Genomic DNA, 18025 nt, shown 5'->3' with positions numbered 1-18025 from the left:
GCTAGGAACCAGATCCTTCATATTTACCTCTGAGACTGTGAACTATTTCTTCCCAATGCCCTTACTTTTGAATTAGTAATATATGCTAAAAACAAACATAATCTCAATAAATATGATAAATAAGTTTTTTAAATTGGAGATTCTATGTTATTTGCATTTTATGACCAGAAAGCAATGATGTTCCAGTGCCACTATATACTGTCCAAGATATAATATCTTGTGATCAATAGTAGAATAATGTAGTAAAGGAACAGTCTAGTACCATTATAGCACTACTCCATCCTGCTCTGTCTCATCTCCCCACACTCCTGCTTTCTCCTGTAAGACAAAGGTAATCACAACCATGGGAACAACAACAAAAACAAAATACATTAACAACGACTAGAAATAGATACAATAAAAATAATGGAATTTAGACCCCAGTGCCAGGCAAGATTCTTTTTTTTGCTGTATGGCCTTAAGCAATTTACATTATCTCTCTTAACCTTACCATCCTTATTGTAAAATGGAAAATGAAGTAATTCTGTTATGATTATTTATGGGATTGTTGTGAGATTCAAACAGTGAGATATTTTAAGGGCTTAATAAATTGGAAATCACTAAATAAATATTGGTTTAAAATGGTTCATGAATTACATCAGTTCCTTTGGTAAGAGATTTTTTAAACAAATAAATATTTTCAATGATGTCTAATTCCTGTTGCATATGAGAACTTTGGTGGGAATGTTTGAGAAACCACTTCAGAAACAAGGTGTATTCATTGGACATACCCAAGTTACTCCTGAGGAATGATTCGTATGGAGAAAGAACTCAAATTAACAAACCTTCGTGTCCATAAAATGTAGCATGCTAGAAAACGCTATATTTATCTTACTATGGAATGCAAAGTAAGAAAACTCTTAAACTCAGGCATGGTTTGAATTACACAGGATGAATATTAAAATTTAGTTTCTAAGTCCTTTAAAAATGTATCTCTAAAATTTTTTGTATAAAATGCTTTTGAAATATAGACAATTAAATTTATCAAATATCCAAGAATGTGGGATGGAAGGACAATGGTGCTGAAACACTGAAGATATTTCTGAATGTGAGAGACACATTAAAATGATGGCAAGAGAAGTAAAGATTAGAAGGAAAGAAAATGAAAATAAATTCAAGCACCAAACACCACTAATACCAACTCTTAGTTTATATCGACAAGCACCAAGCACTACTAATACTAGCTTTTAGTTTATATTGCCAAGCTCTGTGTGCCTGACATGTACTAATGCATGTTTTCCTCTCACACCTATGAGGTAGATATTATTATTACCCCCTATTATGGATAAAGAAACTGAGGCATGAAGAGGTTAAGTGAAGACCACTAACACATGGAGGTTAAGGAACACCCTACTAAAGAATGAACAGGTTAAATAGGAAATTAAAGAAGAAATAAAAACTACACAGAAGCAAATGAAAATGAAAACACAACAGTGAAAACCTTTGGGATGCAGCAAAAGAAGTCTTAAGAGGGAAGTATAATACAGACCTACCTTAGAAAGCAAGAAAAGCCTTAAATGCACAACCTAACCTTACACTTAAAGGAGCTAGAAAAGGAACAGCAAATAAAGCCTAAAGCCAGCAGAAGAAGGGAAATAATTAAGATTAGAGCAGAAATAAATTATATAGAAACAAACAAAAACAGTACAACAGGTGAATGACACTAAGAGCTGGTTCTTCAAAGAATTAATAAGATTGATAAATCTCTAGCCATACTTATCAAAGGGAAAAGAGAGAGAACCCAAATAAATAAAATCACAAATGAAAGAGGAGAGATCACACCCAACCCCACAGAAATACAAAAAAATCATAAGAGAATATTATGAAAAATTATATGCCAACAAACTGGGCAATCGGGAAGAAATGCACAATTCCTAGAAACATACAAACTACCAAAGCTTAAACAGGAAGAAATTGAAAATTTGGGCAGACCCATAACCAGCAAAGAAATTGAATTAGTAATAAAAAATCCCCCAACAAATGAAAGTCCAGGGCCAGATGGCTTCCCAGGGGACTTCTACCAGACATTTAAAGAAGAGTTAATACCTATTTTTCTCAAATTGTTCCAAAAATAAAAATGGAAGGAACACTTCCAAACTCCTTCTTTGAGGCCAACATTACCTTGATTCCAGGCAAAGACCCCACTAAGAAGGAGAATTACAAGCCAATATCCCTGATGAACATGCATGCAAAAATTCTCAACAAGGTACTAGCAAATTGAATCCAACATTACATTAAAAGAATTATTCACCACAATCAAGTGGGATTTATTCATGTGCTGCAGGGCTGGTTCAGTATTCATAAATCAATCAAGATGAAACACCACATTAATAAAAGAAAGAATAAGAACCATATCCTCTTAATAGATGCAGCAGAAACATCTGGCAAATACAGCATCCATTCTTGATAAAAACCCTCTACAAAGTAGGTATAGGTGGAACATACCTCAAGATCATAAAGGCCATATATGAAAGACCCACACATAATATCATACCCAATCAGGAAAAACTGAGAGCTTTCCCTCTAAGGTCAGGAACATGACAAGGATGTCCACTCTCACCACTAGTGTTCAACACAGTGTTGGAAGTCCTAGCCCTGGCAATCAGACTACAAAATGAAATAAAAGGCATGCAAATTGGCAAGAAAGGAGTTAGACTTTCTCTTTACAGATGACATGATCCTCTACATGGAAAACCTGAAAGATCCCACCAAAAAACTGATACACAAATTCAGCAAAGTTGCAGAATATAAAATCGACGTATAGAAATCAGTTGCATTTCTATACACCAATAATGAAGCAGCAGAAAGAGAAATCAAGGAATCCATCCCATTTACAATTGCAGTGAAAATCGTAAAATATGTAGGAATAAACCTAACCAAAGTTGTAAAAGCTCTGTGTGTTGAAAACTATAGAAAGCTTATGAAAGATATTGAAGAAGACAAAAAGAATTGGAAAAACATTCCATGCTTATGGATTGGAAGAAAAAATATTGTTAAAATGTTGATACTACCCAAAGCAATCTGCACATTCCATGCAATCCCTATCAAAATAACACCAGCATTCTTCACAGAGCTAGAACAAACAATTCTAAAATTTGTATGGAACCAGAAAATAGCCTAAATAGCTAAAACAATGTTGACAAAGAAAACCAAAACTGGAGGCATCACAATTCCAGACTTCAAGCTGCATTACAAAGCTGCAATCATCAAGACAGTATGATACTGGCACAAAAACAGACACATAGATCAATGGACTAGAATAGAGAACCCAGAAAATGCACCCACAAATGTATGGCCAATTAATTTTTGACAAAGCAGGTAAGAATATCCAATGGAAAAAAAATACAGCCTTTTCAGCAAATGGTATTGGGAAAACTGGACAATGACATACAGAAGAATGAACCTGGACCACTTTCTTACACCATACACAAATGGATGAAAGATCTAAATGTAAGACAGTAAAACATCAAAATCCTAGAGGAGAAAACAGACAGAAACCTCTTTACCTCAGCTGCAGCAACTTCTTACTAGACATGTCTCAGAGGCAAGGAAAACAAAAGCAGTAACGAACTATTGGGATCCCATGAGGTAAAAAGCTTCTGCACAGCAAATGAAACAATCAACAAAACTAAAAAGCAACCAACAGAGTGAGAGAAGATGTTTGCAAATGATATATTGGATAAAGGTTTAGTATCCAAATCTATAAAGAACTTATCAAACTCAATATCCCAAGAACAAATAATCCAGTGAAGAAATGGGCAGAAGACATGAGTAGACAATTTTCCAAAGAAGACATCCAAATGGCTAATAGACACATGAAAATATTCTCAACATCACTCATAATCAGGGAAATACATATCAAAACCACGATGATATACCACCTCACACCTGTCGGAATAGCTAAAATGAACAACACAGGAAACAACAGATATTGGCAAGGATGTGGAGAAAGGGGAACATTCTTGCACTGTTGGTGGGAATGCAAACTGGTGCAGCCATTCTGGAAAACAGTATGGAGGTTCCTCAGAAAGTTAAAAATAAAACTACGCTATCAACAAGCAATTGCACTACTGGGTATTTACCCAAAGGATACAAAAACACACATTCGAAGGGATACGTGCATCCTGATGTTTGTAGCAGCACTGTCAATAATAGTCAAACTATAGAGAGATCCCAAGTGTCCACTGACTGATGAATGGATAAAAAAGATGTGGTGTGTGTGTGTGTGTGTGTGTGTGTGTGTGTATAATGGAATATTTCTCAGCCATCAAAACAAATAAAATCTTGCCATTTGCAATGACGTGGATGGAGCTGAAGTGTATTGTGCTAAATAAAATAAGTCAGTCAGAGAAAGACAAATACCATATGGTTTCACTCATATGCAGAATTTAAGAAATAAAACATATGAACATATGTGAGCAGGAAATAAAAAGACAGAGGGGAACAAACCAGAAAAGACTCTTAATGATAGAGAACAAACTGAGGGTTGATGGAAGGAGATGAGTGGGGAAGGGCTAGATGAGAGATAGGCACTAAGGAGGCACTTGTTATAATGAGCGCTGGTGTCGTATGTAAGTGATGAACCACTGAATTGTACTCTTGAAACCAGTATTACACTATATGTTAACTGAATAGAATTTAAATAAAAATTTGAAGAAAAAAAAAGCTTAATGAAACTGGGGCTACACATGAAGAAAGCGATAGAGCTGGCATTGAAACTCAGACAGCTTGGCTCTGAGGCCTGTTTGCCATACTGCCCCTTGAGAAAAAGTAGGTAATTTGTACCCATTTATATCCCCAGAACTAGCTTTTGATGATCCACTTGAATCTTTTTCAGCTTGACAGGCAACAAATTCCATTTTATTGTTGCATTTATTCATGTTTTCCTTATTACCAGGGATTCTTAATACCTTTTATATATTCATTATCCTTTTATATTTTATCTTTTGTGGGTAGCATAATCACATTTCCACATGTTTTTATACTGAGACATTTACCTATTTCTGTTTTTGGTTTAAGAACCTTGTACCTTGTATACAGGAGAAATAGCAGTGTGTATATACATATATATATGGCTATATATAAAGTTTCCCCTCTATTTTGTTTACCTACATTTTATGATGCTTTTTTCTAAAGAAAAGTTTTACGTTCATATGTACCTATATGCATCAATCTTTTTCTTTATGGTTTCCAGCTTTCATGTCATGCTTGGAATGACTTTCCCCATTCGCACACCATATCACTGTGTCACTTATAACACTTTACAGTATTTTTATGACTTTATTTGGGAATTACTTACCATTCTGGTGCACTTAGAAATTTTGCTGGTATAAAGAAAGAAGAAAAGATTATTTCCTAGAAATATCTTCCCATACAACTACTCCTTGTAGTTGTACTCCAACCCCATTTGCTAAATAATCCGTCTTTTCTACCACCAATTTCAGATGTTGCTTTTATCATAAAATATGGTCTCACATATATTTAGGTACTTTCGTCTAGACTCACTGTAATTTCCAATGATCTACCAATTCTTTTGCCAGAACGAAATTGTTTAAATCATTCAACCGAGTAATGATTTTCTCCATGAAATGCCGTCTCCACTTGCCTTCCATGGTATTGCACACCCCTCATTTTCCCTTGGCTCTGGCTTCTGCTTTGCTGTCTCTGGTGTTGTTACACTTATTTTTCTGGACCCTTACATCCTGATGATCCTCAGAATTCAGTCTCCCACTCTCTTTTCAGTCTTCATATTCTCCATTAGCACTCTGTCTACTCCCCAAACTTCAAGACCATCAAAAATGCCCTGAAAACTCCAAAACACAAGCCTCTGGCTCAAAATTCTTCATTAAACACTAAACCTGTTCCCCAAGTGTCTTTGTACACGGATGTACCACAATCCCCTTAAATTCACAATGCCAAATATTCAGGATCTTCTTCATGTCATTCTCCCCACACTTTCTCTTTTTCCAGCATGTCCTGTGCTAACTCCTACCTGGCACCACTGTTCACCCACCAGGCCAGCCCAGAACTCTGGGATTAACCTTGACATCAACTTCCTTCTTCTTCACTTGCTGTCTAGTTAGTTGATAAGTTTGTTGTGCTAACAACTACTATTTCCTCTTTTTATCTTTTGGTAATGTTCCAATCTGTAATGTTAAGCCCCATTTTGGGCTGCCATCATTTTCCACAGACACTTCAGATTTCCCCCAGATCCTCCATGTTGTTACTAATCAGATCTTCCTGCAAATCTGATCTTTTCACTTCATCTACATAAAGTCTTCACTGTTCTCTATATTAAGAGAGTCCAACTTTTAGGTAGCTTTTAGAAAGACCTTCCTGGTCTGGCGCTTGCATACCTCATCTCTTGCCAGTGCTTGCCTGCTCCTAATACTCTGAAAATACCCAACTTCTCTATGTTCTTCAAATACATCCTCCTGTTCTCTGCGGCTTGGGTCTTGCAGGAGCTTCTCCCTCTGCCTGGAACATCCCTGCCCTTCTGGCTACCTGCTGCTTTTCACCCATCTAACCTCAGCTGAGACTTGGCCTCCTCCAGGAAGCCTTCCTCAAACCCTCCAACATATGTCTGGTACAAGCAGAGGAACACCCGCGACATCATATGCAGCTTTGTTTTGACAGTGCCAGGCTAAGTATTCTGTACAGTGAACCAAATTGTAAAACGCACAAAAGGAAGAATTTTTCCTGAAATATACACCACTGTACCCTTGCAACCAGGAGAGTGCCTAGACACTCAGAGCGCTCTCTAAATATGTGTGGAAGAAACAACCAGAAGAGGAAGGGAAGGGTCAGGGAGGAGGGAGGGGTAAGGGAGAATATAACTTCTATCTATCTATCTATCTATCTATCTATCTATCTACACAATGTCTTTCTTTTTCTCCCACACATACATAATAAATACACAAGCACAGTTATACACATCCATACAAATATCACACACAAATTCCATACACAAAAATACTGAAAGCAAATGCTGCAAAATATTAGTGGTTCCTCGTGGGATTTTAGGTAGTTTTTATTTTCTTCTTTAGGTCTTTCTATATTATATAACAAAAGAAAATAAAATCTGTAATTAGAATAAGCTTTTCACATTAGATTTACAGTGATCTTGATTATAACTCATAAAGCGCATTAGCATCCTTGAGTAAAAACATTTTGGTTTGTGTAGTATTTGCTCCCTGGAGTTGCTGTAACAAAGTACCACGGACTGGCTGATATAAAACAACAGAAATGTATTCTGTTACAGTTTTGGAATCTGGAAGTCCGAAATCAAGGTGTTACAGGGCCATGCTCCCTGTGACTGTGGATGGTCCTCTCTTGCCACTCCCTGGCTCTGATGGTGGTGGTGACTTGTGACACTCTAGCTTCTGCAGCTGCCACACCCAACCTCTGCCTTCATTGCCACATGACGTTCTCCTCCTCATGTGTCTCTGTTGCCACTTCGTATAAGGACACTGGTCTTTGGGGTTATGGCTCATGCTAAGTCAGAATGACCTCATTTTAATTTAACCAATCATATCTGCAGTGATCATGATTCCAGATAAGGTCACATTCTGAGGTACTGGAAGTTAGGACTCCAACATATCTTTTGCGGGGGAACACAATTCAATTCATAGCATGTTGTACATGCAACTTTTTTGTCTACTATCATATATGTAATGACAAATAATGAGGTTATGTGGGTTCTGCTTTTAAATTTCTAACAAAACACACACTGACATATTATGACACACATGTAACTATTTAGCAGTCTTTATGATATAAAGTAGTATGTTTTTCCTATTACCATTTTTTTTCTATTTTGCTACTGAGGAAAGCATATTTCTTCCTTTTTCTATTTATTATATTTGTATTAATTATGATTGAGTTTGGTTGCCAGTAGGAGATCTGGCTGTAGTGGCATAAACATAAAAGGCTATATTTTCCTCACATGATGAGAAATCCTGAGGTAGGCATTTCAAGCATGTAGGGAATCTCAAGCATGTAGGGCCAACGGTTTGTGATTTCAGGGGTCTTTGATTCAGCACCTTAAAATATACACTGCATACCCATAATTATATTTCAGACCAAATGGAAGAGTTAGGCATGGGGGTGGGCAGCTGAGGAAGCCCCTCTTTTAAAGCCTGTTTTCCTCCAGCATCACTAATCATTTCTGTAGCAGCTCATTGGCCAGAATGGTGACACCTGGCCACCACTTTCTGCAGGAGAAATTGATAAATGAAGGAGTTTTGTGCACATTGCAGACCTCAACAGAATCAGGATTCTGTTCCTAAGGAAGACTGGAAAAAGACATATTGATAAGCAACTAGCTGTCTTGGGCATCACTCCCTCTACATAATTGTTAATGGAGGGTTGGGAGGATGGGAGAAGGCACTTGTCTCTTTCCTTCCCCCAGCTTAACCCATCAAACACTGAAATTTACTAACAGTTAATTCTAATCGTGGATTATGTGATATGAGGACTGAGTCATTTAATTAGTCCAGGGCTTTGTTGTTGTTGTTGTTGTTGTTGTTGTTGTTGTTTTCCTAACATAAATTAAATATGTGACACGAAGGGGCGCCTGGGTAGCTCAGTAGGTTAAATGTCTGATTCTTGATTTCGGCTCAGGTCATGATCTCACAGTTGTGCAATTGAACCCCTGCATAGGGGCTCCGTGCTGGGTGTGGAGCCTGCTTGAGATCAAATCTCTCTCTCTCTTCTGCTACCCTTCCCCCACTTGCATGTACACACACTCTCTCTCTCACTCTCTCTTCTCTTTAAAAATAAAAAATAGAAAAATATGTGACAAGATGGCTTAGATGCTGAAACAAGAACTTTAAGTGTAGCCTATACAAATGGTTCTCAAACTCTGATCCACTCTTTGGTCTTAGGTTTGGCAAAATTTTATTGGCACGGAAAAATAAGAATAATAAGAGTAATCTGGTGAGTTTTTCATTATGTTAAGTTGGTTCAACTTATTTTTTTTATGTTTATTTTTGAGAGAGAGAGAGAGAGACAGAGTGTGAGCAGGGGAGGGGCAGAGAGAGAGGGAGACACAAAATCTGAAGCAGGCTCCAGGCTCTAAGCTGTCAGCACAGAGCCCAATGCGGGGCTTGAACTCAAGAACCATGAGATCATGACCCAAGCTGAAGTTGGACGCTTAACCGAGTGAGCCACCCAGGTGCCCCTGAAGTTGGTTCAATTTAAAGAGCTATCCATTCTGAAACTGTGTCCTTGCCCTTTAATGGGGGTATTAAATGTTCTTTCTTATACAAAATGTTGGGGATAATAAATAGCAACTTTTTTGTTTTGCTTTGCTGTGTGTTAATGTTTTTACTCAGGGGAAAAAAAGGTTATATGTTTGATCTCTTTTTTATTTGTTATTTTTTGCTTCATGGAATACAGAAATCTGAAAACCATAGGCAATTATTCACCTTTGTATATATTTGGTACATATTTTGTATAAATGTCTGTAAGTATTCATATTTCCATATTTATATTACCCTCTATTTTTAGGTATATAAAAGGTTAAATACCTAATATTGGCTTTCTTGACTTTCATCTTTGTCTTGCATCAGGTTTGATACCTTCTAAATACTATGATGTTTAGAAAATGATGATGTAGTTAAGATTAAAATAATTGGAGCAGACTAGTTCTCCTGGACATAAGACTAAGTTCTTTATGTATATTACATTTCTTCCTCATTGCCCCTCTTGGTGGTGCATACAAGTTTCATTGTCCCACAGATAAAATATCTGATATTCACAGAGGTTGATTGACTTGCCAAGGTATCATAGAGGATAAAGGGAAAGTCAGGATTCAGATTAAGTTCTGTCTCCTTCAACAGACCAAGCTTTGAATCTATTTATAGAAACCATGTTATTCCTTTAACTCCTATGGGTGAAGTTATGCCTTTATTCAATAAAACCTTGATTTTGTTACTTCAGCAAAACTATTCCTGTGCTTGGTATGAGAATATTTTCCCCTGCAAGGGCAGTCTTCAGAGGCCTATTGATTTCATTTTTTTTCTAAATTGCTTGTTTATGAACAATACAATGAGTATATTACTAATATTTAACATTGAGTTATGAGTCCCTCTTCTTAAGCAAAATAAAAAAGTATATTAGTTTCACCGAAGTTTTTAGGATCTGAACAGACATTTAGATGCTTCAATTCTCAAATAGTCCAAATAACTGAAAGAATACAGATGTCTGATAAGAAAAGGAATAAATTCTGGGTTCACTTTGAAAAGAAAAACACAAAGGACTGAAAATTTGGGCAGTTAGAGGCTTCACGACCCTCCTAAAGAAGGAAGTTGCTACAAGCATAAGCAGATTATTAAAATGTGGGAACATAGGACTATTTCCCCCCAGATTCTTAGGTTTTTGAGAGAAGTTTAAAGTGTTAAATTTCATCCACAGGATCTCTGTTTCCAAAGGGTGGGTAAGAGCTGAAATTTGAAACACCTTACAGGTCAACACTGGATAGACCAAACACAAGTCTTGGGGGAGAGACAATCCATCAGCTAGTGGCTCGCAATGTCTGATTCAAGTTTTTTGTCGCATGCTTGTGTAACCATTGTGATGTTGGACGTGAACTAATTAGCCAGTGGCGCCCTAGGCTATTGCTCCAAAGGATAAAGATGGTCGTGCAAGTGTTAAATTTCAGTTTGAGTGAAAACAAGACTCTTTTCTACCATTCTCAGATTTTAAAAAAGACTTACTAATCATGATAAAAATATCTCTTTAGAATTATTAGGGCCCGTGGCAGGGAAAAAAAGCATTGAGAGCCCATGAGTAGTTGTAGGGCAGTAGGAAGCGCTGTCCACAGGAGAGGATTCCCACATGGCAAAGACAGACTGCTTCCTTAGCCAATTGGTTAAGGCTCACCAGCAATTTCTTATCGATGAGTTCAAGGGTACAGTAGCTGAGTCCACTGTATAGATGCTTTAGACTTCATTCTGACTTTCACATCAAATACACACACACACACACACACACACACACACACACACACACTACACTCCCCAGTACTTGCATTCCAGATGCTATTAATTTCTGTGAATGCCTTTTTTTACATTTATTAAATCTCTACTCATTTAAGAAAAAAATTGTATAGGATACAAACTTGGTTCTCTCTTTTTCTTACCTTTTTCTTTAATAAAAATTTAGTTATGTGAAAGTCAGTTTATCCATAATAAAAATGGAGGGGCTTGAAAAAAAGAAACAAAGACAGACTCAGTTCCCTGTGTTCAGTGTTTCCTCTAATAAATTCTTCATGACTCTACCTTTAATGATGGTTAGCTTGACACCGACCCTGAAACAGGATCTGGCTACCGCAGATGCGTTTACAAGAAATCCCAGAGGTCTCAGAGGAGGCTGTGCTTGGTGGCAAAGGCAGGAAACATCTGTGAGGCAGGAGAACTGTGGCTCTGTGGTCAGGTGGCCCTGCCAACATTCCCTGTTGTTTCATTTACCCCAGTGTGAGGAAGATTCTGCAACACAAACCACTGCACAGGGGTGGAATAGAAGGGCGCCTTGCCTCCCTGGCCTGTAGCCAGGCCTAACAGCTCCGCTATGCTTACAGTCAGCCTCCGCCCAGTAGTCCCTGTCCAGTGTCCAGTGTCCAGTGTAATTAGCTAAAATGTATCAAAGGCATTTCACTACCAATTTCTAAAGCCCTTTGGGAACAGGATCCATGTCACCTTGGTATTCTTCACATGGGGATTTTTCTGGTTGTATTTCAGAAGATGGGATATTGTGTGACGTAAGCAATTTGATTTCCCTGATCGCATAGCCTGCTAGTTCTGGATAGTTTTCTTTCATTTTTTGGCTACCTACTCTTAGAATCCCAGTATCCCCATAAGTTTTCCCCTTCCTCCTCCCCTTCCTCCTCCAAAAAAGAAAAAGTGTCCTTGGCAAAAGACCTGATAAATTCATGAACACTCAGGAATAAAGTACTAATCTCTTGAAATGTTCCTCTTGTTCTCTTCTCATGAGATTTTGCATCTTAGCAAGTCCAAGAAAACTTTCAGCAGAAGGAAGGAAAAATAAAACCAAAGTAGGAGATTTCTATCTATAGCTTTCCATTTATACCTGTGTGTACATTGAAAGTATAATTGATAGATTTGTGCAACACAAGCCAGACAAATGCAAATTTAATCTACACATTATTAGAATATAATATTCCCAATCTGAGAAAACTTTGGGTGCCTTGAAGCTACAGGACATGTTTATTTCCATTTGCCCCAAAACACTTTTTTCTGTTTCACTTTTGTGCTCCTCAGTACCACTCCCTTAGGCCCTCCATCCCTTCTTCCTTCTTTTCCCTTCCTTTCTCCCTTCCTTCATTCCTCTAGCATTTCTTGAGTGTCTGCCATTTTCTAACCATTGCACTGACGCTGAGACTATAGGTATGAATAAGGTTCAGGTCCTACTGTTCAGCAGCTGGCAGCCTGGAGGAGGCTACAGAAAGGTGAACAAATAAAAGGCAGCTAATAAGAATAGGAGGGCACCTGGGTGGTTCAGTTGTTTGAGTGTCTGACTCGTGGTTTTGACTCGGGTCATGGTCTCATGGCTTCATGAGTTCGAGCCCCATGTTGGGTTCTGTGCTGCCAGCACAGAGCCTGCTTGGGATTCTCTCTCTCCTTCTCTCTCTGCCCCTCCACCACTCCTGCTGTCTCTATCTCTCCCAAAATAAATAAATAAATAAATAAATAAATAAATAAATAAACAAACAAACAAACAGAAAACCAAACAAACTTAATTTTTTTTAAAGAAGAGGATTGCTGTAGAGATATGTAGAGAAAACTCCAATTAGAAAGTAGGTAGCTGTTGTTTGATATATGTAACAATATTCTACAAAAAAGATACTATTAGGTAAAGCTCTTGAAGGATGACCAGAGATTGTTATTTAGAAAATAGGGGAGTAACATTTCAGATAAGAGGGGAAGTATGTGTAAAGGAATATCAGCTTCAATAACAATGGTTATGTCGTGGTGGGATAGAAGCATGTAGCCTATGTGATCAGAGGTAGGGTGTTTGACATTGGGGTAGGATGCTTAGGTAGAAAATTAAAGTTACTTCATGCACTTAACGTTGTCAGCAACAATCATGGTATCCCCTCTGGTGCAGCAATTGCAAATAACCCATTTTTTGAACATTTCTTTCTGTCTTGGGACAGATTGAATGGCTTCCTGGTTTTCTGCCCATGTCACTGGTTGGTCTTCCCTGGTCATCTGTTGGACCTTTAAATGGAGCGCCCAAGTCTCAGTCCTTTGACTGTACTCCCTTGCCGTTTTCTGTTGTCTATTACCAGAGGCTCCTTTGTGAAGTATGCAAGAGCACTTGCATGAGAGTCAAACTTCCGAGTTTCAATTCCAACCTCTTCTCTTACTAGACGAGTGAGATTTTTCCTGTTTCCTCATTGGTAAAATAAAGAGAGAAATAAGACCTATCTTAGAGGTTGTTGGAGTCTTAAATAATTTAAGGTATGTATTCAGAAAAGAGTCAATGAGCAGGTCTGACTGCTAATCTTCAGAAAGGCCTGCTGATAAGATTGGCCCTGAGCTGGTACCTAAGAACTTGGATTTGGGGAGCGTTCCTACCCTCCTAATATAAGAGCGGCTCACTGTACCTAAGCTGTTTATGCAACATATGGTTTATGCTGAACACCTGCATTCCTTCTGGGAATCTGAAACTTTGGCACATGCCAGACAGTGGCTGCCTATGTGATTAGCCTTCAGTAAACACCCTGGGCACCGAGTCTCTCATAACCTTCCCTGCTTGGCAATATTTCACATGTGTAACCACAGCTCGTGGTTGGGGAATGAAGCACATCCTGTGTTACTCCACTGGATGAGGACTCTGTGCCTGGTTTCCCTTGGACTTCACCCCATATTCCTTTTCTCTTTGCTGATTTTGCTTTCTCTCCTTTGAATGCAATAAATCATAGCTGTGATTATGACCATATGCTGAGCTCTGTTGAGTCCTCCTAACAAATCATTGAACCTAGGGTGGCCTTGGGGGACTTCCCCACATAGCATGTAAAGAGCGTTTAGCTGAGTGTTACGCATATAGTAAACGTGTAGTAAACACTAACTATTTTTATTATATACTCTTTTCCCAAGGTGAGCCCTACCTCGCTTTAAGTTTCAGCTCTGTGCTGATGACTACCAAATATATATATCAGCAGATTAACCCTTTCATAGTTCAGGATTCACGGATCAGATTTCCTGTGTAGTATCACCATTTGAGTTTTCAGTGGACATTTTGGACAGAACATGCACAAAAGGGACTCAGTTTCTGTTCCCCAGTCTTTCCCAGGACAGTTAAAATCACCACCATTCACCCCGTTTCTTTACTGGAGTCTCCAGTGTTTCCCCCCTTTTCCTCACTCACCCTCCACATCTAATCCATGAATAAGAACTTGTCTGATTTCCTTCCAAAAATATATCTCAGGCTTTAAACACTGTTTACCAAATCACTGCTTTTTCTTCCTGATCTGTGGCAGGAACACCCTGAGCAATCTCCCTGCCTCCATTCTTACCCTGCAGTCAGCCCTCTGCAGAACAGCCGGTGCTGTCTCTTTTAAATCAAAAGCAGAGCATATCTTTCCACTACTTAAAAAGCTTCCATGTCTTCTCACATTAACTGGAATATGATTCAAACTTCATGCCATGACCTAGAAGGGCCTGCACCATCTGGCCCCTGTTCTCAAGTACGGTATTTCTATTGGCTTGCTAAGACCTCCTGTCTCTTCCTTCAACATGCCAGGGTGGCTTCACTGAGCATCTCTACATAGGGAGCTCTCTGTCTGGAGCACGTTTACTCCAGATTTCTTCTTGGTTTCCCCTCTCAGAAGTCAGATCACTTTCAAATGACCCTATTGAAAGTGACCACTGCTCACTCACTTTCTAGCCAGTGACTACTTTATCAACTAACACTATCATAGTTTTGCCTTATTTACTTTTTATTTTTAAAATAGTGATCAAAATTATTAAAATCAGTCTGTGGCCTACCCCTTCTGTCCTCATCCTATTCCCTAGAAGCAAACACTTGGAATCGTTCTGCTTTTCTTTCTTTTCTATAGTTAGCTTTTTAACTTTGAACAGTAAATATTTCTTTATCAACTTTAGTCAGACCTGTTAATTTTCCACTTTGAAAGATAGGGCTTTAGCTTACTGTGTCACTCTTGATTTTCCCTTAGAACCTAACCCACAAAATAGATCACTGTATTATCATTTGCTTCTTTCACTGTTTGCATTTAAACTTTGAATACTATTCAAACTTTTCAATGCTTTCTCCCATTCACTTCAGACAATGTCTCTCGAGTCCCCATCATGAAAAAGGAGGATAATTGTACCCCCGTCCTTCTCTCCACACCTGCTAAACCACTTCCCAAGTTCTGTTATCTAAACACTTTTCAGGTTACCAGGATTTAAAACATTGGTATTCTAGGGGCGCCTGGGTGGCTCAGTCAGCCAAGCGTCTGACTTCAACTCAGGTCATGATCTCATAGCTCATAGGTTCGAGTCCTGTGTCAGGGTCTATGCTGACAGCTCAGAGCCTGGAGCCTGTTTCGGTTTCTGTGTATGTCTCTCTCTCAAAAATAAATAAACATTAAAAAATTAAACATTAGTATTCTATTCTGAGGCCATATTTCAGTTTTTTACTTTGACCTATTTGTGTTTTAAAACGAGCTATGATGGAAGAAAAAACTTGATTCGGATTCTTCTTTTTCTTTCCTTTTTTCTTATCAAAATATGCTTTCTAACTAGTATTTGATTACTCATTGAGACTAGAATGGAAGTGACTGCTTAAATCTCATAATCATGAGAAACAAAGATGTATTGACTGAATTTCAGGCTCAAATCATACGTTAGGTTTCTAATCACTTATCTAAAGTTCCTGTAATCAGACTGTTCTAAAGCTAAGAGTTTTTTAACTTGAAAGTTAATACAGTGCATATATTTGGTATTACCCACACTTCCAGCAGGGTTTGAGGCAGAACCATATAACAAAAAATATTTCTTCAATAAAATGTATGAATAATCATACTGAGTGGCATAACAAAGACTATCAATAGTTCCACATCACTTCTGTCTAGATTTTCTTACCCAATGAGTGTAAACAATATACATGACAGTTTATCAGTTTGTAAAAGTAATCTGCATTTAGTTTGGCTTCTACTTGCTTTACTCTTACATATTCTTGCACCTTGCACTTTCACACGAAAACATTGTAGGCCCATTTGTTTTTTAAGATCAAGTTACTCACACAATGAACAATATTCATTGTCATGTCCACCAATGTTTTGTCATTGCTTGATTTATTTATATCATGGTAACATAACTATAGTAGGTTAAACTGGGGGGATCGTTAGCCTGGTGAGTTGATTGAAAGCTAGTAAATTTCTTTAGGTTGAAATGTATAGACATTAAGTTTATCTGTATAAATTACATTTTTGTAAATTTATTAATGTGCTAAATTTTTCCAGTTGAATTTGGATGCATGGGAAACACTTTGAAATCATATAAAGGCCATCCTTTTCTTACATTTCTGGAAAAAGGTAGGCAGCATACTTTATGGTTAAGCACTGAGGCTCTAGAGTCAGAGATTATTTAATCTCATATCTACTTGTTGGGTAGACTTTGGAAAAATAGCTTAAATTCTTCAAGACTCAGTTATCTTATCTGCAATAAAGTGATAATATTAATTTTACCTTATGGGTTGCTTTAAGGTAAACTTGAGACAAGGTTTATAAAGTATTTATCATAGTCTCTAGAAGGAGCTACATTTTATAATTACTGTTAAGTCCAAAAAATCCTCTTAAGCTACTTGATCTATGTGTCTCCATGAAAAAGCAAGCCAACAGCATAGATATTTATGATGCCCCTGGATATTTATGTATAGAGTTGCCTACATTTGTTCCTAAATATTGAATTATTTTGGTTTACTAATCTCTCTTAGTCAACCAAATCAGAATGTGGGCTCTAATGAGCGTGAATATAATTGTTAGGAAGCATCTGAATTCTAGCAGATTAAATGATGGTAGTATAGGATACATATATCAGCTAGCTTTTGCTGCATAACAAACCAAACCAAAACGTAGTGGCTTAAAAGAAAAACTAGTCATTTAGCTTACATTCTGTGTGCCAGCAGTCTGAGCAAGGCTCAGCCCCATGGTTCTTCTGATCTTAGCTGGGCCCACTGTTGTGACTGTAGTTGGCAGGAGACTGGCTGGTCTCTGATGGCTTCAGCTGCAGCACCTCATCTTTGTTCCCCTTTGTCTCCCATCACACAGCAGGCGAGACTGGGCTTGTTGAAATGGCAGCTGAAAAATGAATAAAAGTGATTCATGAGTCTTTGGCTCAGAACTGGCATAATGACATACTACTATGCAAAGCAAATCATAGTTCTAATCCAGAGTCAAGAGTAGAGAAATGAATTCTACCTGTTAATGGGACATGCTTCAAAATCACATTGCGAAAGATATGCATACAGGGACAGAGACACTTTGAGATCATTTTTGTAATCGATACAGCAGAGTGAAGATATATAATTTTGCTAAAATCACTAAACTTTTAGTAATAACATCAGGAAAATAAAAATGATTCATGTGGAACAATGAAAAAAAAAAACTCAGTGGCCTCAATGGTAAGAAAAATAATGACTTGGTATTTGGAAAATATGAGAAAAATCTAGAATAAATGAAGAATTGGAAATTAAAATGACTACATCTAACCTGTATTTCCTCTGTGTATTATGAAGATGGAAGACTGAGCAAAGTCAAAGATTTATCTAACCTGACTCAGCAGAAATGCAGTCATCTGCATATGTATGGGTAAAATGTCCAAACAGAGAAAATCTCTTCCTAATTTAATAGAATATAGAAAACCCAAATGTTTTTACATAAAGCTTATATTTCCCATAATTAGACAAATGCATCATAGCAAAGACATGAAAGGTTAACTAATGCTCATTTGACATT

The sequence above is a fragment of the Panthera leo genome, chromosome C2 (genome assembly GCF_018350215.1).
Source record: "Panthera leo isolate Ple1 chromosome C2, P.leo_Ple1_pat1.1, whole genome shotgun sequence".
Taxonomy (NCBI): Eukaryota; Metazoa; Chordata; class Mammalia; order Carnivora; family Felidae; genus Panthera; species Panthera leo.
The sequence above is the reverse complement of the archived record's forward strand: the minus strand, read 5'-3'. Positions refer to the sequence as shown.